Source organism: Hyaena hyaena, unplaced genomic scaffold, assembly GCF_003009895.1.
Source record: "Hyaena hyaena isolate Hyena2069 unplaced genomic scaffold, ASM300989v1 scaffold_5, whole genome shotgun sequence".
In the NCBI taxonomy this organism is placed as follows: domain Eukaryota; kingdom Metazoa; phylum Chordata; class Mammalia; order Carnivora; family Hyaenidae; genus Hyaena; species Hyaena hyaena.
The window spans coordinates 2012312-2037844 of NW_024080637.1; the positions used below are offsets into that span (position 1 = coordinate 2012312).

Below are 25533 nucleotides of genomic sequence, written 5' to 3' on the forward strand. Positions count from 1 at the left end.
TGTGGGGAAATAGGTAGTTGCATACACTTTTAGTGGGAGAGTAAGGGGTTCAGCCTTCTCTAGAATAATCTGGTACTATCTATCCATTTTTTAAATCTCCCCTTTTACCCTAGCTTTTTCTTTAATTTTTTTAATGTTTATTTAATTTTGAGAGAGCGAGAGAGACAGAGTACAAGCAGGGGAGGGGCAGAGAGAGAGAGGGAGACACAGACTCTGAAGCAGGCTCCAGGCTCTGAGCTGTCAGCACAAAACCCGACGCGGGGCTCGAACCCACAAACTGTGAGATCATAACCTAAGCCGAAGTAGGATGCTCAACTGACTGAGCCACCCAGGCACCCCTACCCTGCAGTTTAACTTCTAAGAAGTGATGGATTGGCTCACCTAAAAGATATATATAAAAACTGTACACTACAACATGTTTTCATGAAGGCAAGAGCACACTCACAAAAAGCCTGGAAACAAATGAAATGTTTAATAATAGGGGGCTGGCTAAAACTTATAAATAGGGAGCTATTAACACCAATGAGAAGGAGCTAAAGAAAAATGCTAATGATGTTATTCAATAAAAGAGCAAGTTCTTAGAAACTACAGTATGACCCCATGTGTACTACTTTTTTTCCGTAAAGAAGACAGAGCATCAGTGGTTCTAAAACGGGGGTCTCTAGAAGAACAGCATCAGCATCACCAGGGGGCACTAGAAATGCAAATTCTCAGGCTCCAGCCCGGAGCTACTGATTCAGAAACCCTGGGAGCGCAACTCCCCAGCCAGTGCTGTAAAGAGCCCTCCAGGTGAGCTTGACAGACGCGACGGTTTGAGAGACGACGTACTGTACTAAGAACACACAAGATTCAGGCAGAACACACAAACCCCCGCTTCCTGCAGTAACACCTAGGGAAAAGAAAGGCTGTGGAAATGCGGAGGGCCGTTTTGAACTTTCCCTGTCTGCTGTCTGAATTTTCACAATGAGCGGCTAATACTGTGGTAATAAGAAAGATCTTCCTAATACTGAGTGGAGCTCTGCTCTGTGTAGCTCCCACCCTCCACACCTCATTTTTGTCCCACGGGATCATGCAAACCACCTACTCCCTTGCAGGTGAGCTGCCCCTTTCCGATGCTTTAAGAGGATTCAAGTGACCTCCTATTGGTCTTCTTTCCTCCGCACTACAGACTGTGTGTTCCTATAACCGGTCCTCCATGCCGTGGCTTTCTCTAAAGTAAAGGGGATAAGGTGCACTGGATACATTTAACAAGAACGAGCTTCAGACACTCACATTTCCATACGACGTGCAGAGAGCAGGTAAGCTGTGCTACTAGCACATGGTAAGCACGCAGTAGGTCTCTACCTGCCTGGAGGCCCCCTGGATGCAACATATGCTGGGACAAATCAGTGGCCCGTGCGGCCCAATATCTCATGACACTAATATGAGAATAATCTGTTCAGGAGAAAAGGGAAAGGAAGCTTGAGTACGTTCACAATCTGTCTCCAAAGGAGGGCTTTGAGGGAGCCTTCGTCAAGTACCCTACTCTTCTCTTCCTAGTGTTTTATCAAGACGTATCTTCACGTGAATCCAAATGTTTCCCAAACATATGTTGAGCCAATCCTCATTTTGGATCAATAAAATCCTCATGAGTGACGTGACCTTGCTAATCCTCCCAACAACCCTGGAGGGACCCATACTTAGGAATGGGGGAACTAAGGTTCTGTGTCGTTAAGGTCGCTTGGCCACCATCACAGAACCAGTAAAGACCAGGGAAGGACTTCTATCCTATGCCCCTTCCACCAGGTCACAGAATACTTCTAAACCTCCTAACAGTAGCCTCCTCCTAACCTCAAAGTTGGCCAGCAATTCTACCATTCCAGAATTCCATGAACAACATACACGGAGACTTGTCTGTTGAAATCACTCTTGATTTGACAGAGGCTTCCTCTGAGCCTTCGTCCGCCACGACCCACCAGTAACTGAGTCCCTTCTTAAGCTCTCCATCCCATGGCCAGTTTAGCAGAATGCAAGCTCCTCGGCTGTCAGCCTGGTCTGCTACAGACTTCTCTGGAGCTGAGGCCCAAATCCAGATGGCCAAGGGACTGGTAATACATTGAGCCTGAATGACTTCTACCTCATCTCGCTACTCTCCCCAAAGCCACCCCACACATGTTATCACTGTATATCACTGTATATGTACCTGCTGTATGAACTGCTTCCTCCATTTGGTAAGAGCCTTCTCAATAATTTAAGATGGTGAAGGCGGGAGGGAAGGTGCTGGTACAGGAGTCTCCTGGGAAAACTATTCCTAGTTTGGGAAGGATATCTCATCATTTCTCCCTCACACATCAAACCTACTTTTCCTGGACATCCTAGACATACTATTCCTTCTTTCCTCTCTCAGTGAGCAGCACCACCAACCGCGCTGATTGTTAACCAGACATCTAGAGGTTATGACTCCTGTGCTGGTTATTCTCAGCCTGCCCCCGCCCCCACCATATACTCAATCCTTTTCGGCCTACCTTGTGTCCTGGGGCTACGGTCTGGATCTCCAGGCACCCCAACCCTCTGTCCTCTAGTTGGGTTTGGCCAACGGAGAGCATTAGCAGAAGCCTTCAGGGAAGGAGAGTAAGGTCCGGGCACCCTTGCGCTGAGCTATTTGCATCTCTTGAACTAAGGTAACAAAGCCTCTGAAGGCAGTTTTCTGCACAGTTTCTCCTTTTGGGTTCTGGTAACCATTCCTCCCCTAACCCCATGAAATAGGACAGAACAATCCTACTGTTATTAACCCCAGGGATTCAGGCTGCCCTCATCTCTCTAAATAGTCCCTTTATTAAAAATTATCCTAACTGGAGGGTGTCTTCTGTTTCGCTTTTTTTATTGTCAAGTTGGTTTCCATATAACACCCAGTGCTCATCCCCACAAGTGTCCTCCTCCATGCCCATCACCTCCCTTCACCTCACCTCCACCCCCATCAGCCCTCAGTTTGTTCTCAGCATTCAAAAGTCTCTCATGGTTTGCCTCCCTCCCTCTTCTGTTTCCTTTTGATCTACTTCCTGCACTATGCCCTTTCAGGCCTCAAGAAGTAAAAGGGGTCCCATTATTACTGGTGCCTGGATACTTCAAAACCCCTGCCTCATACCCTCAAATAGTCTCTTCTTGAAATTTTCTTCAGAAATTCCAGCTGAAGACCTCCACTGGTAGCCAAAATGAAGTAACAAGGACCATATTTACCCGCCCAGCAAAAACTGCTTTAAAATATACATATATAGGATACGAGGGTTCTCAGGACAATGGACATTAAGGCAAGAAAGTGCAGTGATCCCAGAAAGGTGAGGGAAAACGAAATGCCCTGAAACTGCTCAAGCTTAATGCGTGGCACCATGGCACTGAAAGGGGACAGCCAGGCCAAGGCCTGCAGTCTGCCAGCATTGAGGAAACAGAGCTAGGAGTCTGTGGAGAACAGGAAGCTACGTTGCTTCGGGCAGAGTACAAGAAAGGAGAGAGTTACACAGAGGAAGAATTCCAGAGAACTACAAAAGGTGCTCCTTAAGTATTCAGGAGAGTACCAAACACCATATGCATGTGAGGAAATCATCTGAGCCAGAATCTCCCTGAGTAAACAATCAGTGTACTTCACACAGGGACATGAAGAGTGCCTACTGACACTAGCCAGAGTGGAAAAACTTATCATTCATAGGGTACTAAGTAGAGTACAAGGGTTGTACCTCAGCAGTGAAGAAGTATTAGCCCTGGTCCCACCTAACGAAGCTTAGAGCAAGACTCAGAAGAATCCAATGGTTTCCAAATACCTCACTCATGCCCGGGAACAAAGTTCAAGTGTATTTATAAAAATACAAAACTATCTAGCACCAAACAAGTTAAAGTACACAATGTCTGACAATCCATCAAAATTTACCAGGCATGCAAAGATGCAGGAAAATGCTACTCATAATGAGAAAAATCAATGGGCACTGGCCTCACATTGACACACTTGATAGAATTAGTAGACACAGATATTAAAATAGTTATCAAATACAATAGCTGTATTTGATATGTTAGAAAGCTAGAAGAGAGATTGAACTTGAAAGTTCAGAAATGGAAGAGGAAGCAAATTTAGGCTGAAATGGTAAAAATAACAACTAGGATGTCTGAGATGAAAGCCTTACTGTACAGAATTGGACAATACTGAAGAAAAGATGAGTGACCTTCAAGACATAACAGTAAGACACTAACCACCAACAAAGAACAGAGAAAAAAAGATTCTTAAAAAATAAACAGAGCACCAGTGAGCTTTGGAAAAACTGCAAGTAGTGCAATATATGTGACATGGGAATCCCTGAAGCAAAGAACAGAGAAGGGGTCAGGAATAATATTTGAAGACCTAATGGTCACAAACATTTCAAATTTGATGAAAACTACAAACTCACAGATTCAAAAATATCAATGAACCCCAAGCAAAAGAAATATGAAGACAACTAAACCAAGAAACATCAGATTCAAATTGTTCAAAACCATCAATAAAGAAAATCTTAAAAGCAGCTTGGGGGAATGGGCGGTGACAACTGCACAGAAGATACAGGGGCACCAGGGTGGCTCAGTCTGTTTAAGCATCCAACTTTGGGTCAGGTCATGATCTCATGGTTCATAGATTCAAGCCCAGAACTAGGCACTCTGCTATAGCAGAGCCCACTTTAGATCCTCTGTCTCATTCTCTCTCTGCCCTTCCCCTTTTTACACACTCTCTCTCAGAATAAATAAAGATTATTAAGGAAGAAGACATGAAAGAAAGAAAGAAAGAAAGAAAGAAAGAAAGAAAGAAAGAAAGAAAGAAGAAAAGGAAAGAAAGAAGAAAAGAAAAGAAAAGAAAAGAAAAGAAAAGAAAAGAAAAGAAAAGAAAAGAAAAGAAGGAAAATAGGAAAAGGACAGTAGATTTCTTATCAGAAATAATGCAAACTAGGAGATAGTATAATAACAGTTTTTAAATATTGAAAGAAAAAACTTTATATATAAAATTCTGTACCCTGTGGAAAAAACATTCAAAATGGAAGCTTTAATAAAGACTAATTCAAACAATGTTGAAAATTTACATCACCAGAACTGCACCACAAGAAGCAAGGGGAAAAATGATAGCACATGGAAATCTGCATCTATAAAACAGAACGTAGAGCACACGGTGAACTATGTGAGTACATATGAAGACTTTTTAAAAATTACTTGAATGTCTGGGGCACCTGAGTGGCTCAGTCAGTTAAGCATCTAACTCCTGATTTGGGCTAAGGTCATGAGATTATGGTTGGTGAGTTCAAGCCCCACGTCAGGCTCTCAGCTGTCAGCACAGAGCCTGCTTGGGATTTTCTCACTCCCCTCTCTCTGTCCCTCACTCTCTCTCTCTCTCTCTCTCAAAATAAATAAACTTTAAAAAAAATTACTTGAGTGTCTTAAAAAGATAACTGACTCCCTAAAACTAAAAATAATAACCATATATTGTAGGGTTTAAACCTATGTAGATATAAAATGCGCAACATAAAATAACAGTAGCACAAAGGCTAGGAGGCAAGAATTATAAACATACTGTTATAGGGTTCCTATATTATATATTAAGTGGTATAACCCAAAACGAAAGTTGACTCTGGTAAATTAAAGATATATTCTGTAAACCCTAAAGCAACCATTAAAATAGAAAGAAAGCTAAAAGAAAAAGCTATGCCTATTAAGCCAATAAAGGAGAGAAAAAATATAATTATAAAACAGCAACCCAAAAGAAGGCAGAAAAAGCGTAAAAAAAACAAAGAACATATGGAACAAATAGAAAAGGGAAGAAAAGCTAGATGGTGCATTTAAAACTTTACAACGAATCATATGAAAAATTATATTACATATAGTCTAACTACTCCAATTAAAAGGCAGAGATTAGCAGGCCTTCATTATCCAGTCTAACTATATGCTGCCTATAAGAAACCCACTTTAAACATAAGAAACACACAGGTTAAAAGTAAAAAGAAGAAAAAGATATGTGACAATGGAGCATTCAAAAGAAAGCTAAATCATTATCACACTAAGTAGATTTTAAAGCAAAAATATCACCAGGTATAATGACCAAGTGGATTTCAGAACCAAGAATATTCCCAGAAACTAAGAAATAATAAACGGGATGATTCACCAAGAAAACCTAACAATCCTAAATATTAACACACATAATAACAGTGCATCAGAATACACAAAGCAAAATGTTGACAGAAGTGCAAAGAGAAATGCATATATCCACCATTATCCTCTGAGATTCCAATACCATTCTCTCAATAACTGATAGAGTAAGTAGACACCAAATCAGCAAGGATGTAATATAGTCTACAAAGTTGACATATTGATAAGTAAAAAGCACTCTATCCAAAAAGGGCAGAACACACATACTTTTCAAGTACACATCAAACATTTACCAAGACAGACCATATTCCAGGCCAAAAAATAGTCTCAAGAAGTTAAAAGAATTCAAATCATACAAAGTACCTTCTGTGACCACAATGGAATTAAAATATAAATCAATAATTAAAAGATAAGTGGAAAGTCCTCAAATATTTGGAAACTGAGTAATACACTTTTATCTAACATGTGGATCAAAGAAGACATTTAAAAAATCTAAAATATTTTAACTGAATGAAAATAAAAAATATAGCAGAAGTCACAGGATGCACTTGACACAATAAATTTATAGCGTCAAATACGTGTATTAGAAAAGTTGCTTCGAATAAATAACTTCAATTTCTACCTTAAGAAATTAGAGAAGAGTAAAAGGAACCCAAAGTGAGCAGAAGAAACAATAAATTTCAGAAAAGAAACTAAGAAGTTAAAAAAAAAAAGACTATAGAAAATAAAACCAAAAGCTGTTTTTTTGAAGACTCATAAAATTAATATATTTCTGAACAGAATAATGAGGAAAATGAAGAGAAGAGATACGAATATTAGGATTATCTGTATTAGGAATGAGGGAGATGAAATCACAACAGATTCTATAGATATTAAAATGAGGGACTATTATGAGCAACTAAGATGATATGTACAAATTCCTTAAAATACAGCAACTACCAAACTTCACTCAAGAAGAAACAGATGATCTGAAAAGTCCTATACTATTAAATCAATTGAATTCTCCCTCTTCTTGACAGAAAACCAAAAACAAACAAAAAAACTCCAGACCTTAATGTATTCATAGGTGAATTCTACCAAACATTTAAGGAAGAAATAATATTCTATACAAACTCTTCCAAAAAACTGAATTAGAAGAAATATTTTCCAACTCATTTTATGAGGCTAGAATTTTCTTGATAACAAAACTTAAAAGACAACACAAAGAAAACTTTATCAATATTTATCATTAACATAGATGGAAAAATTCTTAAAATTTAAGCAAATAGAATCCAACTAATTCTGAAAAGGATAATAGGTCTTGACCAAGTAGGATTTATCTCAGGAATACAAGGTTTAACATTAAAAAAAAAAATTCAGTGAATGTAATTCATCATTATTAAGATTCTTTTTTAAGAAAAGAAAAGGCCTTAATAGTTACAGAAAAGGGGATCTGACAAAAAAACAAAACAAAACAAATCAAAAAAAACCCATTCATTCATTTAAAAACAAAAGCAAAAAATTTCAACATGTCTCAGCAAAGTAGGAACAGACTGGAACTTCTAAACCTGATAAAAACCTACTACAAAAATTATTCAACTAATAACATACATCATAGTTAGTGATGAAAAAATGAAGTTTTCTCCCTAATATCAGAAACAAGATGTCACTTCCGTACAACATGGAACAGAAGTTCTAGCTAGTGCTAGAACTACGTAGCTAGTGCTACCAAGAAGAAAGAAAAGGCATCCACACGGAAATGAAGAAGAAAAACTGTCTTTGTTCACAGATAACATCATCACCCACACAAAATATTTGATGGCATCTACAAGAAAGTTATTGGAACTGATAAGAAGTTCAGCAAGATTGCCAAATACGTGACCGATACATGAGCAGCAACAAACTGGAAGTTACATTTTAAAAGATAATTTCACTTATAACAGCATAAAAAAAAATAGGATACCTGCAGATAACCTGACAAAGATGTGCAAGACCTACCTACTGAAAGGTACAAAACACTGAGAAAAATTAAGGAAGACTTCAAGAAACAAACAGATATACTGTCCTTCTTTAAGAGGTCAATTTGCTCCCAAATTAACATATAGATTCAGTGAAATTCCTGATTTGACAAAGTGACTGTAAAATTAATATGGAAATGTAATGCACCTAGAAACACCCAAACCGCTTTTGAAGATGTACTTCAAAATGCACCTGTACTACCTGACTTCACTACTTATTGTTGCAGGATTTTTTTCCCTCAATACCTGGATCTGTTGTCTGGCTGCTTTGAAGAACGAAGAGGCGGACACAGAATGAGCAGCAGGCAAAGTTTATTAGAGTCTAAGCTTAGAAAGCAAGAATGGTAGGAAAGCTCTCTTTACAGAGAGGGGGGCATTCAAAGGTGAATACCTATGGACTATAGAGAGGGGCCCTTGTTTTATAAGGTTCTGGTCACCCCCCACCCCCCTTCCTCCTTGTTCCTTCTCAGATCCTACACTTACTGGCTGGATAACTCTAGGTGCTGGGTTGTCTATTCCTGATTGGCTCAATTACACTGTCTAAGGGCTATGGCCATGTCAGTCCTTGTGGGTCATATGTTTTATGGTCTACTACTTGTTTTCAGTTAGGTCTTTTGTCAAATTCCTGAGGGAAACCCTTGGGGGAGTAGGTGGTGTCTGTAACATTCTTCAGAGGAACCGTACGCCTGAGGGAGTTTATTGGAGTCAGACACTCCTAGCATTGTTCCAAATTGCGTGTGTTTCCCCACCCAGGGACCTCAGGTCAGAACCTTTCCCTTTCTGCCTCCTGAATCCTGTCTCTTCCTATCTTATTGTTGTGAAATTACAGTCATCAAGACTATGCAGTATTGGCATTAAAACACCAAAGAGATCAACGGAACAAAACAAAACATCCAGAAATGGGCCTCCATATATATAGAGTCAATTGATATTAACCAAAGGAGCAAAGGTAATTCAATGGAGAAAGGATAGACTTTTCAGCAAATGGTGCTGGAACATTTAATGACATTATGTGAAAAAATTAACTTTGTTTCATATCTGATGCTATAGATTCAATTAACTGAAAATGGATTGTGGATTTAATGTAAAACCAAAACAATGAAGCTTCTTAAAAAAAATAGGAGAGGGGCGCCTGGGTGGCTTAGTCGGTTAAGCGTCCGACTTTCGCTTAGGTCATGATCTCGCGGTTCGTGGGTTCGAGCCCCGCGTCGGGCTCTGTGCTGACTGCCAGCTCAGAGCCTGGAGCCTGTTTATCAGTCTGTCACTCCCTCTCTCTCTGACCCTCCCCTGCTCACGCTCTCTCTCTCTCTCTCTCTCCTAGAAATAAATAAAAAATATTTTAAAAACAAAAGATAGGAGAAAATACTTGAGAGCTTAGGCTAGGCATGACTTCTTAGATAAAATGACCAAAACCCTAACCCATAAAGCAATAAATTGTTAAAACAGTCATCATCAAAACTATAAATTGACAAATTAGACTTCATCACAATTGGAAATTCGGCTTGTGAAGAGACGCAGTTAAGAAAATGAAAAGACAAAGGGTGCCTGGGTAGCTCAGTCAGTTAAACATCTTTTTTTTTTTTTTAATGTTTTTTTATTTATTTCTGAGAGAGACACACACAGCATGAGCAGGGGAGGGTCAGAGAGAGAGGGAGACACAGAATCTGAAACAGGCTCCAGGCTCTGAGCTAGCTGTCAGCCCCATGCGGGGCTCAAACCCACAAACCAAACCAACCCACGAACCAAACCGTGAGATCATGACCTGAGACCAAGTCAGCCGCTTAACCGACTGAGCCACCCAGGCGCCCCTAAACATCTAACCCTTGATTTCGGCTCAGGTCATGATCTCACAGTTCATGAGTTCAAGCCCCATGTCGGGCTCTTACCCTGTCAGATGGCTTGGGATTCTCTTTCTCCCCTTCTCTCTCTGCCCCTCCCCATTCCATTTTCTCTCTCTCTCTCTCTCTCTCTCTCTCCTTAATGAAGAAACTTAAAAAATATATAAAATGGAAAGACAAGCCACAAAAATCAGAAAATATTGTACACACAAGTGAGATAAAGAACTTTCAATGAGTATATAAAAGCTCTCAAAACTCGGTAAGAAAATAAATGACTCATTTTTTACAAATGAATACAAGATTTCATAAACACTTCACCCAAGAAGATATAGGAAACATATATGGGCAAGTAAGCACATGATAAGAAGCTTAAAATTATTAGTCATTAGGGAAATGTGTGTTAAAACCCCCTGAAACAGGACTCCATGTTGTAAGAATGGCTCATATTAAAACGAGTGACCACACCAAGTGCTGGAGCAACCGGAAGTTTCATGTGCCACCGTGTGCAAAAAGACACAAGCACTCTGAAATTCAGCTTCTTAAAAAGTTAAAAATAACCATTTTAGGTATTTAACCAAGATAAATGAAAAAATAGGGGCGCCTGGGTGGCTTAGTCGGTTAAGCGTCCGGCTTTCGCTTAGGTCATGATCTCGCGGTTCGTGGGTTCGAGCCCCGCGTCGGGCTCTGTGCTGACTGCCAGCTCAGAGCCTGGAGCCTGTTTCAGTCTGTGACTCCCTCTCTCTCTGACCCTCCCCTGCTCACACTATCTCTCTCTCTCTCTCTCTCCTAGAAATAAATAAAAATATTAAAAAAAAAAAAGAAAAAATAGGTCCATTCGAAGGCATGTATATGAATAGTCCTAACAACTTTATTTGTAGTAGCCAGAAAGCAGCCCATAATCCAAATACCCACCAACAGGTAAGTAGTACAGTCATATGATGCACCAAAGGAATGAAGTTCGTGTGCATGTTCAACATGGATGAATTTCAACATGATTGTGCTAAGTAGCAGCCACCATACAAAAAAGATATATATTGTATGACTCCACAGAAACAAATCCTAAAGTAATATTAAATAATCTATAGTGACAGAACGCAGATCCCTGCTTGCTGTGGGGTGGGTTGGGAGAACCACGAAAGGAGGATTTACACAGGAGCACAAGAAATCTTTATGGGTCTTAGCGGTGTTCTTTATCTTCATAGTGCTGATGGTTTCACAGATCCAGACATATGTCAAAGCATCTATTAGATATTTTAAATATATACAGTTTATTGTATGTCAAGCATACCTCAATAAAGCTGTTGAAAAATACCCCAGTTTGGGAATCCCTTTTCCCTGCTGGCACTGTAACTGCTGTGTTCTTTCCCATTCCTTACATTCAATCATTGTTCATTCCTAACCATGCCACAGCCAACCTTTGAACGATGCAGCGGTGAGGGGCACTGCCCCTCTGTGTACAACTTTTGACTCGCCAAAAACTTAACTTTCTCATAGCCTAGTGTTGATGAGAAAGCTTACCAAAAATGTAAACAGTCAATTAACACATATTTTGTGTGTTGTATACTGTATTCCTACAATAAAGTTAGCTAAAGGAAAAGTTAAGAAAATCTTGAGAAAATATATTTAAAGTACTGTAAAAATCCCACATTCGAGTGCATCCGCGTTCAAGCCTATATTACTGGAGGGTCAACTGTATTCTCTCTCCAGTCCAGAACTATCACCCTAACCCATTCTCACCTGTATTATAAAAGCCTCACTCCAGCCTTCACCATGCCAAGTCCCTCTCCACCCTGAGGCCAGAATTAACTTTCCAAAACACCAATCTGTATCACTTCAACAGCTCCTGATTGCTCCGTAGATACGTAGATACGTTTCAAACTCCTATAATATGACTCACCTGATCTGCCGTTTTCACCTTCCTCAGCCTCCTTTCTGGTGATTTCCCACCTCCCCCTTTCCTATCCAGCCATACTGCTCAACAATGTGCCAGGGTTACACAGTTTTGCACATGCTGTTCCCAAGTCAAATAATCCCCTTCCCTTTTGTCTTTCTCCAACCCACTCGTACCGAGGCTTTGTAACTCAGCTCGAGTATTATCTCCTCTGGGAAGTTTTCCACGAAACCCCACATGAGGCCATTTGCCCTTCTCTGACTCCTAAGCATCTTCCGCATTCCACGCCGCAGCACTCATCTCGGTATCATATAATCTCCCTCATTAGACTAGATATAAGCAGACTGAGTGAAAGTTGGAAGCAGAGTCCAAACCTTGTTCATCTTGATCTTCCCAGAGCCTACCACAGTATCATGCCCAGAATACATGCCCCCATTCGTGAACAAATGAATGAATGAATGGAAGAATTGGTTTGGATGACCCTTACACCACCACCTGGGTTAAGTCTATATTTCTCAATATAAAGAGATGGGCAGGTGAGGTTCAATGATCTCTGCAGTACATTCCGGTAAAATAATTATTGCAAGTCCCCCGGAAGGGAGGTGGAGGGGGAGGAGGGGCCCCTTCTGGCTGGGCAAGATTCATTACCTCTAACCGCTTTCAAAACCAGCTGGTAATTGACTGTGATATGAACTAAGTGAAAGGTTAGGGAAAGGGAACCAGATTCCAGGAAAAGACAAGGCCCACAGCAAAAGTTAACACAGCCTGGAAGAAGGCCCAGTCTCCTCCCAGTAAACTTCTTAATTTCATCCAGAAAGATACAGATCTCCACCCTCTGGGTAATTCCCTTCTCCCAGTACACATGTTTTGATTTCCAAATCCAGCAAGGGAGGCTCCCAAGCTCCCTTCCCCTCAAAATCAATCACAAGGCCCTTCTCACCCTCTCTGGTCTGTTCCCTCGTCATCCTTAATCAGCAATCCTCTGGGCCTCCCATTCACAGGTCCCTCTGAGCTGATCCCTCCAAGAGCCAGGCCAGTGATCATCAGGTCAAAAGCCAGGCAGAGGGCCTCATTAACAGGAGACTCCCAGAAGACCAGGAGGCAGGAGAAAGGCTGCAAGACCCAGCTGGGAACCATAAAAAGTAAAAAATCAGGATATATATATTTGGTGGATCATTAAAAAAAAGAAGAAGAAAAGCAAGCAAAAACAAAACAAAGCAAAACTCTACCATCTGTGTAATAGCCACAAACCAAGAAAAGACCTGCCTTCTTTCTTACTGATTTAAAATCCAAAAGGGTCATCACTTCCTCCCTCCAGATCTCCTATTTGAAAAATTAACCTAATACTCTCCCATATTTCGGTAATGACTGACCCTTTAATTTAGGGACGAAATTTGTCGAGACCTAAGAAGTGCTTTCGCGGACAACAGCCAACGATTAGGGAAATTCACCATTTTGCATCTTGTCAATCCTTAAAAGCAGGGAAATGAATTAAAAAGCAAGGATAAGCCTAGAGCTTTCCTACCGGGATGACTGTAACCAAAGAGCGTTACACCATCACAACTAAAATGCACTTTAAACGTTATCACAAACTGCTGAAAGCGTTTCAAGTTACAAGCGGCAACGGCCTTTAAAACTTCTTAGGCAGCCAGATTTGTATTAAAAACTCAAAACTGTCTGGGAAAAAAATATCCTAAAATAGGGGTCCGGGGGAGGGAGGGGGTGGCTAAAATAGAGAGAGCGTGAACACAGCTGGTCAGAGACGGCCGAGGACCCCGGGTTCCCGAATATCTCATAGACAGCCTTGGGGATGCACAAAAGTTCGACCCTTCCCCCGAGGGGCCGGACGCCTCACCCGGGAGAGGGCACAGGGAACTCAAGGGCATCCCGGTGCCGAGGCCAGGCTAGCTCGGCACTTGAGCGGCAGAAGGAAGACCTAGAGGAAGGGGCGGCGACTGCGGGAAAGGGAGGGAGTCTAGGGCCGGGTGCGCTCTCGGGTTGGAGAAAACGTGGGCGCTTCGAGCCTGCGCGCCTGCAAAAGCCCCTACTGCACACGTGGGACTGGGAGGAGGGTCACTTACTTGTCCAATCTGAAATTAGATTTTAGCTAGCGGGGCTCTGCAGGTTGCCGCGCGGAACGGCCCCGCGCGCGTGCAGGGCGGCCCCAGGGAGTGGCTGCGGCCGGGCCCCGCCCCCGACGGACGCGGCCCCTGTAAAACCCGCCCTGATTGGCCCTTTGAACCGGACCGAGGATTGGCCCGCGCGTGCCCGGCCCCGCCTCCGAAACCTCGCCCCTGGCTCCTCGGGCCCCTTGGACTTGCGCAAGCGTGGAGATCACCTAGTTGAACTCTCCGCAGCCTCCTAGGCTTCGGTGTGGAATATCTGTATCCTGTATCCGCTTCTCAACCATTTGCTGAACGCCAGGACTGTTGTAGGAGGATGTAATTAATAATAAAAACAATATAATAATAATGACTACTGATTGCTTGCGTTGTGCTAGGTCTTGTTTCTGACACTTTGCGGGAATTTATCAGTGTAATCCTCTAGCCAACCCTCTGAAGTGGTGTCACTGTCTTAAAATCTGCAACGCAGAGGGTCCTGCCTTTGCAGAAGTTACACTCTGTGGGCCCTAGACACACCGAACTCATTTAAACCTCGCAATGTTTGCCTTTCCAATAAACAGGGCGGTATTGGCCCCGACTTACAGATGCAAGAGTCATCTGTTTTTTAGCTTGTTCTGAAACACGGCTAGCTACTAGGGAACCAGACGGAGAATTCCAACTTGGGCTCCAAGCTGAGCTGTTTCCCTTCAAATAGTAGGTTCCCAAGCTGATGGAATTGGAGGTTTGGGAGAAAATTTAGCAAGTCGCTGACTCCAAACCCTTTGCTTCCCTAGAAAAGCAAACTGAGGTCCAGTAAAAGGAAGTGAGTTTCCAAGACCACAGCAGATATAAGAGGTAATTCTAGGTAATAACAGTGATGCCACTAAACTGGCCTATGTGCCACGTGCATTAGAGTCCCTGTCTGCTGTCCTCCTGACAATCCCCAGAATAGATGCTCTTCTTTTCCTCTTGCATGTGTACACGCTGGCTCGGGCTGAGGCCATTATGATTGGCTACATCTACTAGGGGGCCTTTTGGGGGGTCATTTTCTTTTGTCTACACCATGATTGTTCCCCTTTCATTTCCAACAAAACCCACAGATCTAACCATGGACTCTTTGAGAAGATAAGAGGAAGTAGGATCTGATACCTAGCACCTGTCTGAATTATAGTATACAATAGAAATAATAATATTAAAATCTGTTTATCTTGACATTTCTAGAGTATTGTGAAGAGCAAACAAAAATAATAGCCATGGAAATACTTTGTAAAGTATTAGATACTGAATACCTTTAACACGTGGCTTCTAGATCTTCCTCCGGGTAGCCCGGGAATAGAATACATGAAATACACTTGTTGTCTCATGAACTATGGCAGGATTTCTCATTCTGGCCAGACTTGAATTAATGTGGATTTGGCGTCTGGTCTTTATGTATGTCCCTGTTTCTAGGCTTTTTATACTTGATTTTAGGTTCATTTCCTCTTATTATCATACTATCATTAGTAATAATAGCAATTGTAGCACTGTGGCTAGAGCTCTAGCAGCCATTTTGGACCATAAAAGAACTTCAGGAATAATTTAGCAAAGCAGCAAGGTGAAAAGGCTGCGTTTGCTGACACCATGCCCCACCAGACCAAGAGCCACTGCCCACTTCTACAAGAAAGAAATAAACCGCTGTCGGGGCGTCTGGATGGCCTAGTCGGTTAAGCGTCCGACTTTCGCTTAGGTCATGATCTCGCGGTTCGTGGTTCGAGCCCCGTCGGGCTCTGTGCTGACTGCCAGCTCAGAGCCTGGAGCCTGTTTCAGTCTGTGACTCCCTCTCTCTCTGACCCTCCCCTGCTCACGCTGTCTCTCTCTCTCTCTCTCTCTCCTAGAAATAAAAAATAAATAAATAAAATAAACCGCTGTCTTATGCAACATAGTTTCATTCTGTGTTTTCTGTCACATGGGGCCAAACCTAATCATAAATGATACATACACCCAATGTCGCACACTTCCTACAGCAACTCTGTAAGGTGGTAGATGCCCGGAGAATATAAGTGAAATGTTCAAGGTCATCCAGCCCAGTGACGGAGGTGCAATTCTAGACCAATTTTTATTCTCAGTTTCAATTAGGACCCACTGCCTACTATATACTACCTACTATAAACAAATGAATCTTTTTTTTGTTTTCTATTTACTTCCATTCCATTCATATGTTCCAAGGGGAGGCAAACTTTTTCTGTAAGGGACCAAATATTAAATATTTTAGACTTTGTGAATCTTACAATTTCTGTTTTAACTACTCAAACCTACCATTGGAGTGCAAAAAACAGCCATAGATAATAGTACATGTGTGCATGTGACTATGCTTCAAAAAAACTTTATTTGCTAAAGTGGGCAAAGGGTTTTTTTTTTTTCCTTTTGATAGTGATTTTCCATTACACAAGTGCATTGGAAATGTATTACAGAAGGTGGGGGGATTGTGACATTGCAGGCACACCCACACTGTTGATTGATGTAAAGGCCAGTACGTGACAGTGTGGTCAAGAAGAAATACTCCTAAACTGATACTGAGTGAGACTGGGCAGTGAGTTTATACCTGCTGCTGAAACCAGATCTGAAATCCTGGACCACCCCTGGTTGCCTCAGTTTCCCTGTGTATTAGGAACAAATAACAATGTAAATGTTATTCATACTTCCCCACTTCCCGTGGATGCAGGGAAACTGAGATGATATACATAATCATGTTTTGAAAGCTGTAGCTATTATCCAACTCTGTGTACATTGCTTCATGTCAGGCAAAGCCACATATACTCCTCTGTATCCTTCAGTTCTCTGTCCTTATTCCTCCATCATGGAATCCACAGACTGTATCAAATACCTAATCATCATTAGTGTGTCTGTTTATCCCCTTGTCTCCTCCCCAACTCTACATAAGGAGTCATTGGGTTGCACTGGATCAGAAGACTTGAGTGTTGGAAAGTCTAGACTTCCCTCCACAGTTCTTGCTGGACAGCGTGGGGATCGTGCAGAGTCACCATCCACTCAGCACATCACAAGTCACACTGGAGAAGCAGCACAACAGATTTAAGTAAGAGAGAAATGGGTTGTGAAACTCTGGAACCAGCTGGACTGGAAGTTTGTGAAATTTCCTTCCTGCTCAGAGACAGTTACATAGAGCATGAGAAGGTACACAGGAGACCTGGTCTTGTTTCTGATGACCCGTGGAGACCTTGTGACTCTTTAATGGCATTCTCTGAAGGCTTTTCCTGCCTTTGCAACCTGCCCCCTCATTAAAGAAAAGGTAGTTTTTTTCCCTGAAATTCTTAGAGTCACAGCACAGAAATATACTTACTCATTTGCTTATGAATAGATTTATTCATTCATACATTTGTGTATTCATTCATTTAACAAAGATTTATTGAGTGCATGCTGTTTAAGGCACTAAAGAGATGCTATTGAGAAGAACAGATATTGTCCCTGTCCTCACGGAACTTACAGTCATGAAACAGACATTCAATAAATAAGCAAGCAGTTGATTCAGTTTCAAGTAGGAAGGGAAATAGGATACCCTGAGAGAAGGAACTGATTTAGATTAAGGTCTAACTTAGATTGACGATTTTGAGGAAATGGGTGCTTTGCAGACAAAATCTCAGGTCTTCAACAACCCTGTGAAGTGGCTATTCTCACAACCATTGATGTGAGACAGGGAAACTGAGGCTCAGGGAGATTAGGTGGCTGGCCTAAGGCTGTTTGTAAGTTTGGAACAGACTGTGCTCTCTCCAGTGCTCCACAAACCCAGAAGGTGACAGCTTTCCTCCCTGCCACCATGCTGTGCCTCCTTCTACCTGGGGAGCCGCTCCCTCCCTTCTCTTACGAGGTTCATATCCTGCCTTCAGTGTCTAGTTGAGGGCCTACTTCCTCTGCAAAGTTGCCACTTCTGTTTGAGGCCTCTATCCACCTCTTCTAGGCTCCTACAACAAACATTACCTATTGCTCATGTGACGCTGAACCCAGGACACCTTTTAGAGCAAATTCTCTTTTGTTACTGATTAACCCTGATGTCCTTGCTCACAGTCCTGTGAGCAAAACACAGGCCGATAGAGCCAGGGGCTCTTCTCCCAGTTCTGCATGTTTGCGGGGTGACCTGGAAAAAGTTTCTTAATCTCTCTGTATTTTACTGTCTTTGGAGAGTAATAATACTTACTTCTTCAGATATAGCCTAAAACATTCGTCCCAGGGCTAAACAGATCGTGAGTGCTCCGTAGTGCTTAGTTTTCTACCCAATTCCATTCCCTAGATTGGAAGCCTCCGGAGGGTACGAACCACACCTTCTGCTCCACGGTCTCAGCAGCTAGCATCATGCTCTGTAACAGCAGGTGTGTAAGGGGTACATAACTATGGCAGTGACAGCCCTGCCAACTGGACCCCTCACTACTAAGGAAACTTGTTCTCTCTCGTCTTTCTTCCTTTCTTTTCTTTTGCAACTTCGACCCCTTTACACTTCCCTTAAACTTGATCCTCTGGCAAGGCCAGGTGCCACTGCATACGCTCTCTCTTTTCCAAATCTACACTGTCATCTCAGGAGGGAAAATAACTGCAGTAGTTTACTGGAGCCCAAACAGGTGGTCAGTAAGGGGAAACCACTTTCTAGAAGGGCCTGCTGAGTTCACCATTCTGACCACCACCGAGAGGCCTATTTTATACACAAAATCATGAGTCTGTTCCACCTGCCTCTCTGAAGGATGCCGGTAGCTCATTTCTAAAGACAGGAAAATGCTCCAACTTACTTTATTAGTTACTTGCGACTTAATACCTGCCCTCTGTCTGCCTGCCTTCATCTCTTCACTCAGCAAACATCTGCTGAAAACTGAGCCCTTGCTAAGTGCTGGGCCAGAGCTGCTGCTATACAGAAACACAGATCAGTTGCGATGGGCACCCCCAGGCCATGAGAAAAAGAGAGGATTCGGGGTACTGGGGGAGAGGAAAGGTTCTGAGCCTCCGCCGAGCCCCGTGCTCTGCACCTCCTCATGCAGCCTCAGTGATTCCTCCCAACCTTCCACGTGGCAGGGGAGGGGTCTCTGCTGAAGAAGGGAAGGCTCACGAGGGTGGAACAACTTGCCCAAGGTCATGTATCACAAGACCACGCGTCAAGCTGCCAAAGAGGGAGTTTCTGCTGAGGAGCAAATGGGCAGAGCAGCTCATGCTGGAGAGAAAGGTTTCCGATGAAGGCAAGTCCTAGTAATCTCACCGGTGGCAACCCGCAGCCCCCCTTTCCCCTCTGGATTTGAGCTGCCCACCCACTTCCCAGTTCCAAGACCCCATTCACCATCAAACCAGTTCTATGCCATCTGTATCCTTCTCCCCTAACACCACCCAATCACAACCCCACAGCCTCTTGGCCATGAGTCATTTTAATAAAAGTGCAAACTATGTCATGAGCCATGACGGTAATATGCAACCCTAAACCCCAACCAGCGTTTTTCTGCAACAAGGCAACAGGTGGAAGAAGAGAGTCCAGGGCCATGAGATGATGACGAGGCCAAAAGAGAGATGGGAGGCAGCCTCCTGTAAGTGCACACTCAAGGCCTCAGAGGCCACTGGAGCCTGTGCAGTATCCAGCCTTCGATGGGAAGAACTGTGCCGTGAATGTCTCTAGAATTATGTCATTTGGAAAGCATTAGAGAGCACCGGTTTGGGTAGTTTTCAGACTAGGCTCTGTGGGAAGGTTCCTACAGGGCAAAGGAGAGGCTGAAGAAACTTTCAGGCCCTCCAAAATGTCCCCCTTCCCTGCCATGTTGTTCTTTTCTCCAAGACACCAGATGAAGGGGCTGGTGGGGGCTGAAATCCAGTCTCCACTCTGCTGGCGGAACTCCATGACTGTGGAGCAGCTGTGCCCCACCAGAGAGGTCAACGGTTCCTAATCTGCACAATGTATAGAACAGAATTTTGGTAGCTTTGTTCTCTCTCCTGCCCCTGCTATGCCCGATTCGCGAGTCCCCTGAGACCCCCAAGGAGCCGATACCAATGCAAGTTCAAAAGGGTCTTTATTACAAGCTCGAGCAGGGGCTCACCCGCCTACCAGTGTAATGGCAGAAGATGAAGCCAAGAACAATAGGGAGCAGGACTTTTACGGGGAAAGAGATGGAGGTGTTACAGTACACATAGCATCATCACATAAGCACCAATTACAATTGTACAGCACCCATGGTAACAGCTTTGACCATTCAGTATCTGTGAGGTGTTCATTACTTTTGGTGGGACCCAATCATGACTTTTGAGGATCCTTTGAAAATGACCAATTATGAGGTGACGTTCAAAGGGTCCACGTGGGGTTCAAGCAAGCGGTGAGAAATTGGGTAGTTTGTACAGAATAACTGTCTACAGTTCCCAGCCTTGACTCAGACCTCAGGAATGTTTTTTGATTAGCTGACCTGAGGGCGGTCCAAGGATGGCTCTAGCCTTGAGCAATCTGAGGAACTGGGGCTACATGCAGCCTGAGGTTGCTCTTAATGGAGGCCTTAATTTCAAAATGACATTACTTAGGCTCTTCACCCCAACCACACAAACATGCAAACACACACACACACACACATAGGCACACAAACATACCCCCAGACGCACACCTCAAAGCACAAGCACACACACATAACTGTCCACACATGGAGACGTATATCCACACTACACACAAAAGAGCACGCAAACACAATATGTAGAGACTAAATGCTAGTGGAAAGAGCGGTGGACTCAGAAATGATAGCCTTGGGTCTTTTCATGATATGAGTCTTGCAAATAGTTTTGTTTTTAGTTTATATCATGATGGAAAATTTGTGACTTTTAATACTGCAACAAAGCATATAGAATCATGACTCAAACTTTATTGTTTACACACTTTCAGAACTTACAAGTATTGGTGTCTACCCCAATTTCTTCACCCCCCAAAGGACTTCTAGAGCTGTGGAAAAGGATATGAGAACTTGACGGTGAGGGTGTCACATTATTAAGGAGTATACTAGACAGGACATTTTTGGTTGTAAGAAATAAAGATATAACTCAGACTTGATTAAATAAATAACAAATACAGAAACAAACCAAAAGGAAATTTATTGTCTAATATATTTTGGCAGTCCAAAAGGGAGGTGAGCTTCAGGAAAGCCTGAATCCAGGGATATAAATTATGTCTTTTATATATGTTATGTCTTTTATTCTCAATTTTTTCTTTCTTAATTCTTGTGTTGATTTCATACTCAAGTAGCGCCAATTCATGTGGTAGCAAAGATGGCCAGCAATTGCTTTAACCTTACAATGTCCTTATAAATCTTGAGGGGAGGTGGATGAGTGTGTCTCCATGCTCCAATTTCTTGCAAGAATGCTGGACAAAGCTTTAAATGGCCCAGTTTTGGTCAACTATCCATCTCTAGGGATGTATTAAAAAGAGGTAAGCTTCACCTGTACCAGAAAAACTGGATAATGAAGGTTAGGGATGATTCCCCAAAGAGACAGTAGACAGGAAAAGGAATATTTACTTTCTCCTCCTTACTTCCAGATATACCCATGGGTCAGGATCTGTGCTGAAGGCCGGGGGTACAAGATAAAAAGTGTTCACATTCTTTTCCTCTAGGAACTCACAGCCTAGCGATAAAAATGGCATGTAAGCAAATAATATGGGACATAAAAAGCAATAACCACAAAGTAAAAGTCTGATAAAATAAACTTCATTGAACACTAAGAAAACAAATAGGCAAACCACAGATTGCAAATATTCATAAAATAGATCTCTGTAAAACCATTTTTATTTTTTAATTAAAAAACATTCCAACTTGTAAAAAAGGCAAAAAGCTTGGATACTCCATAAAAAAAAGGCAACCTGTGAAAAGTTGCTCAAATTCATTAGTTCTCAGGGAAGTGCAAATTCAAACTACAATGAGATACCACTACCTAATGTCTAGAATGGCTAAAATTAAAGAGATGGACAACAAATGTTAGAGATAATGTGGAACGACCTCTCCTGTATCCCTGGTGGGAATGTAAAATAGTACAACCATTTTGTAAAATCATACATCTACACTTTGACCCAGCAATTCATTCCTAGGTATTAACCCAAGATAAATAGAAATGCATATTCACAAAGAAGTATTTTCATGTGAATGTTCATAGAAGCTTTATCATTCGTAGCTCCAAACTGGAAACAACCCAAATGTCCATTTTACATGAGAACAGATTAACAAACTGTGGTGTACCCGTACAGTGGAATATTCCTCAGTCATAAAAAAAAAAAAAGAAAGGCATGAAGTACTAATACATACAGTGAGATAAATGCATCTCATAGAAAGTACATCAAGTAAAAGCAGCTGGCCATAAAAGAGTACAAACCATACAATTACGTTTCTGTGAAGTTCTTAACTAACTTACGAAGGAAAATAAATGTTTTGGGTTTCTCTGGAGGGTGAAAGGGTGGAGGTTGGGAGGAAGCCTAACCATGAAAGGTTATGAGAAACTTCTCTAGAGTAATGGAAATGTTCAAAACCTTGATAGATGTGTGGGTTAAACAAGCATACCCATTTGTAACTGTCCATTTCATTTACATTAAATTAAAAAATATTTTAAAAATAAGTAGTTGAGGGTAGAGGGGGATGGGAGGTATAGAAAAATCAGGAATAACAGGATGTTTATAATTGCAGAAACTGGATGATGGGTACACAGAAGGTCACTCAACTATGTTGTTTATTTTGTGTATGTTAGAAATTTTCCATAGAAGAGGTTTTAAAAAGCTAATAAATTCATATTTAACAATATGATGACTTCCATGAGAAAAAAAAGGAGTCAAAACTATAAAACCTAGAGCAATCACCTCCCTGGGGAGTTGGGGGTGGGAGCAAGGGGTGAGTGTGGCTCTTGGTAAAGGCATTTGAGAAGAGACGACATGTGATTTGGGAGTTACAAGCCAAGAAGGACTAAAGTAGTTGGAAATGCCCAGAAGAGACAGTGAACCGTTAGAGAACACCGAGGAGCCTCTGTGATAGGGCATCATCACAAGATGGCCAGTGATGCGAACTTCTCTGAAATTACACTTTCCCCATAGGAATCAGTGTGGCTGAGTGTGCAGGGTGAAGGAACTGCCATCAGGCTACCCTCCTCAGAGTGTCCTTGGATGATCTAAGTCACAACTCTTCTCTGCTCTTCAGTTTCCTTACCTGTGAGGTGAGAGGATTCAACAAGATTATTCCTTAAGCCTCTTCCAAGGCTTGAAAGTTTTTTGCAGTAGTTAGTTGTGGCAAAGAAGGAATAAAACAAAGGTCTGAGAACCTGTAGTTCCCAGAATTTCCCTACTGCCATGTTCCACATATTGCAAGGTGCACACTCTTCTTTCACATTGAACATCACAGAAATTGGGGCACGCCTTACAACCAATGATGTCAGACAGCCAGGCTCCAGCAATGCCATAGTTGCTTTGCCTGTCTGGAAGTCTTTAGCTATTCTTCTAGGGCAAAATGATTGGTAACCACAGTCATTGATGGTTTGGTCGAAAGACCACCTATGGAAATTTGGTGGAAAAAATATGAGTTGCAGCTGTCTGGAAAACTCCTATTCATGCCTTCTCGTAGAGTGAAAAAAAATGACACCAACATCAGACTTTGCAAATTGGTACCAGTAGGCTGACAAAATCTTCCCAAGACAACAGTGCTCTTTTAAGAGAGGATGCATTCCCAGACTGTCTCTAGGGCTCCATTGACAATATTGTGTGGAAAAACACATCAACAACAGAGTCAGAAAGTGCTGCAGAAGAGGTAAACCATCCCAAATGTGAAGAGGTCTTACTAATACCTTAACTGATGTATTTTGCTTATATTTTCCTTGTTATGTACACCCAAGGACAATATGCAATTTAAAGAACATATGTCTAGGAGCGCCAGGGTGGCTCAGTTGGTTATACATCCAACTCTTGATTTCGGCTCAGATCATGATCTCAGGATTTGTGCATTTGAGCCCCACATCAGGCTCTGAGCTGACACTGTGGAGCCTGTTTGGGATTTTGTCTCTCTCCCTACCTCTCTTACAGTATTTCTCAAAAATAAATAAAATAAGCATTTTTTTAAATGTCTAAATAAGTCAGAGATTTTTCATTAAAATCTTTAAATCATGTCTAATTACATCTCAACGATTTTTTTAGTACTAATAAAAGAAAATCAACTCCAAGTAATTAGGAAGTGTCATATCATAGCTTAATTGGCAATGCTTTTTCTTTCCAAGAGATATGTAAAGCAAAAGTTCAGCTGGTAGTCTTAACTATGATGAAATCACGTAGTGAAACCCAATGCCTCCCTCAGCACTCACTTCCTGTGCCTCTATACTCTTTTAAGATTCTCAATAAGGCTTCATGTCTGAGGGTTTTCTGTACCAGGAGCTGTGCGAAAGGCTTTGGAAACATCCCCTCACCTACCACGCAACAGCCTTATAGGAGATACCATTATCATACCCTTTAATGTTGGAGAGACTGAGATATGTTGTCCAAGGTCACACAGTGTGTATCACTTCCTTTCTGAAAGTAGTGGAAAATCACAAAATGAACTTTCCCCAGCTCAGATACACTCTCGGGAATCTGTCCATGAACAATAATGCAGGGAGCCCCTGTGACTTGGGGCAATACTAGAGAAGATTCTCACATACACCTACCTCAAAGGAGGCCAGCAGCATGGGGAAGCACAGAGACAAGCTTTGGAGTCACACGGAGCCAGGTTCTAATCTCAACTCTGCCACTTTACTGATTGTGTGATTTTTTGAGCAAATTATTTTAAGTTCTCAGAGCCTCAATTTCTTCCTCTGTAAAAATGGAACTAATATAACTAACTTCAAGAGTTATGTGGGGGTTAAATAAGTACACTCAAGTGTTCATTTATTCAACAAATATCTACAGAGTGCCTGCTGCATGCTAGGCATTGTATGTAATGGAAAGGGAATGCTATACCAAAGCCCCTGACAGAGGGCCAGGTATAGAGCAGACACCGTGGGGAAAATTTGTTTTGTTTTTATTTTTCTGCACCTATTTCTCCTTCTTACCAGCACACCATTTCCCTTTTGGGGAGACCTCTCCACCCCCAACCTATGCTACTGTAATTAGATGCTCTGTCCTTCACTGACTTGGCCATGAGCATGTGAAACAAGCTAGGTCATGGGTGTGTGCTCTCTGGAACTTGAGTCTTCAGCAGAGTGACAGAGAGTGAAAATGGTAGGTGTCCATGCATTCCACCTTTGCCAGGGCTCTTCCACCTAAACGTGAGTCTGTCTGGGTTCCTGTTCGTTTCCACACCTTATTCTGCAGCCTTACTAACAGTTTTGTTGTTTGAGGTCACGTTATCATTCTAAAAGTTCCCTTTTCCTAAGTTACCTAGACATAGTATTTGTTATTTGCAACCTAAGACATTAGATGCACAGTAAAGGGGAAAAAATGTTGACTCCCCTTTCTCACATATGTATTATTGATTAGGAACATAGAAGAAGTACCCAAAAGGGTAATTAATGGCATAGGGAATTTAGAAGCACCCATTTTGGCAGCATATATACTGAATTCAGAATAGCTAATAGATATTCTAAAT

The 25533-nt window shown here is 42.0% G+C and overlaps 1 protein-coding gene across 4 annotated transcripts in view; it reads right to left on the reverse strand.

The window, feature by feature from the left end:
* The window catches only part of FGGY (FGGY carbohydrate kinase domain containing), a 426891-nt gene extending 412874 nt beyond the window's left edge, over positions 1–14017 (reverse strand). For 3 of the 4 annotated variants that reach the window (XM_039238811.1, XM_039238799.1, XM_039238818.1), the window contains exon 1: positions 13937–14017. The gene's annotated coding sequence lies outside the window, so the exon portion shown is untranslated. Of the gene's footprint in view, positions 1–11861; positions 11881–13936 lie in introns of those variants that run through there. The other variant, XM_039238806.1, reaches the window with a different exon arrangement.
* Positions 14018–25533: the final 11516 nt, after the last annotated feature.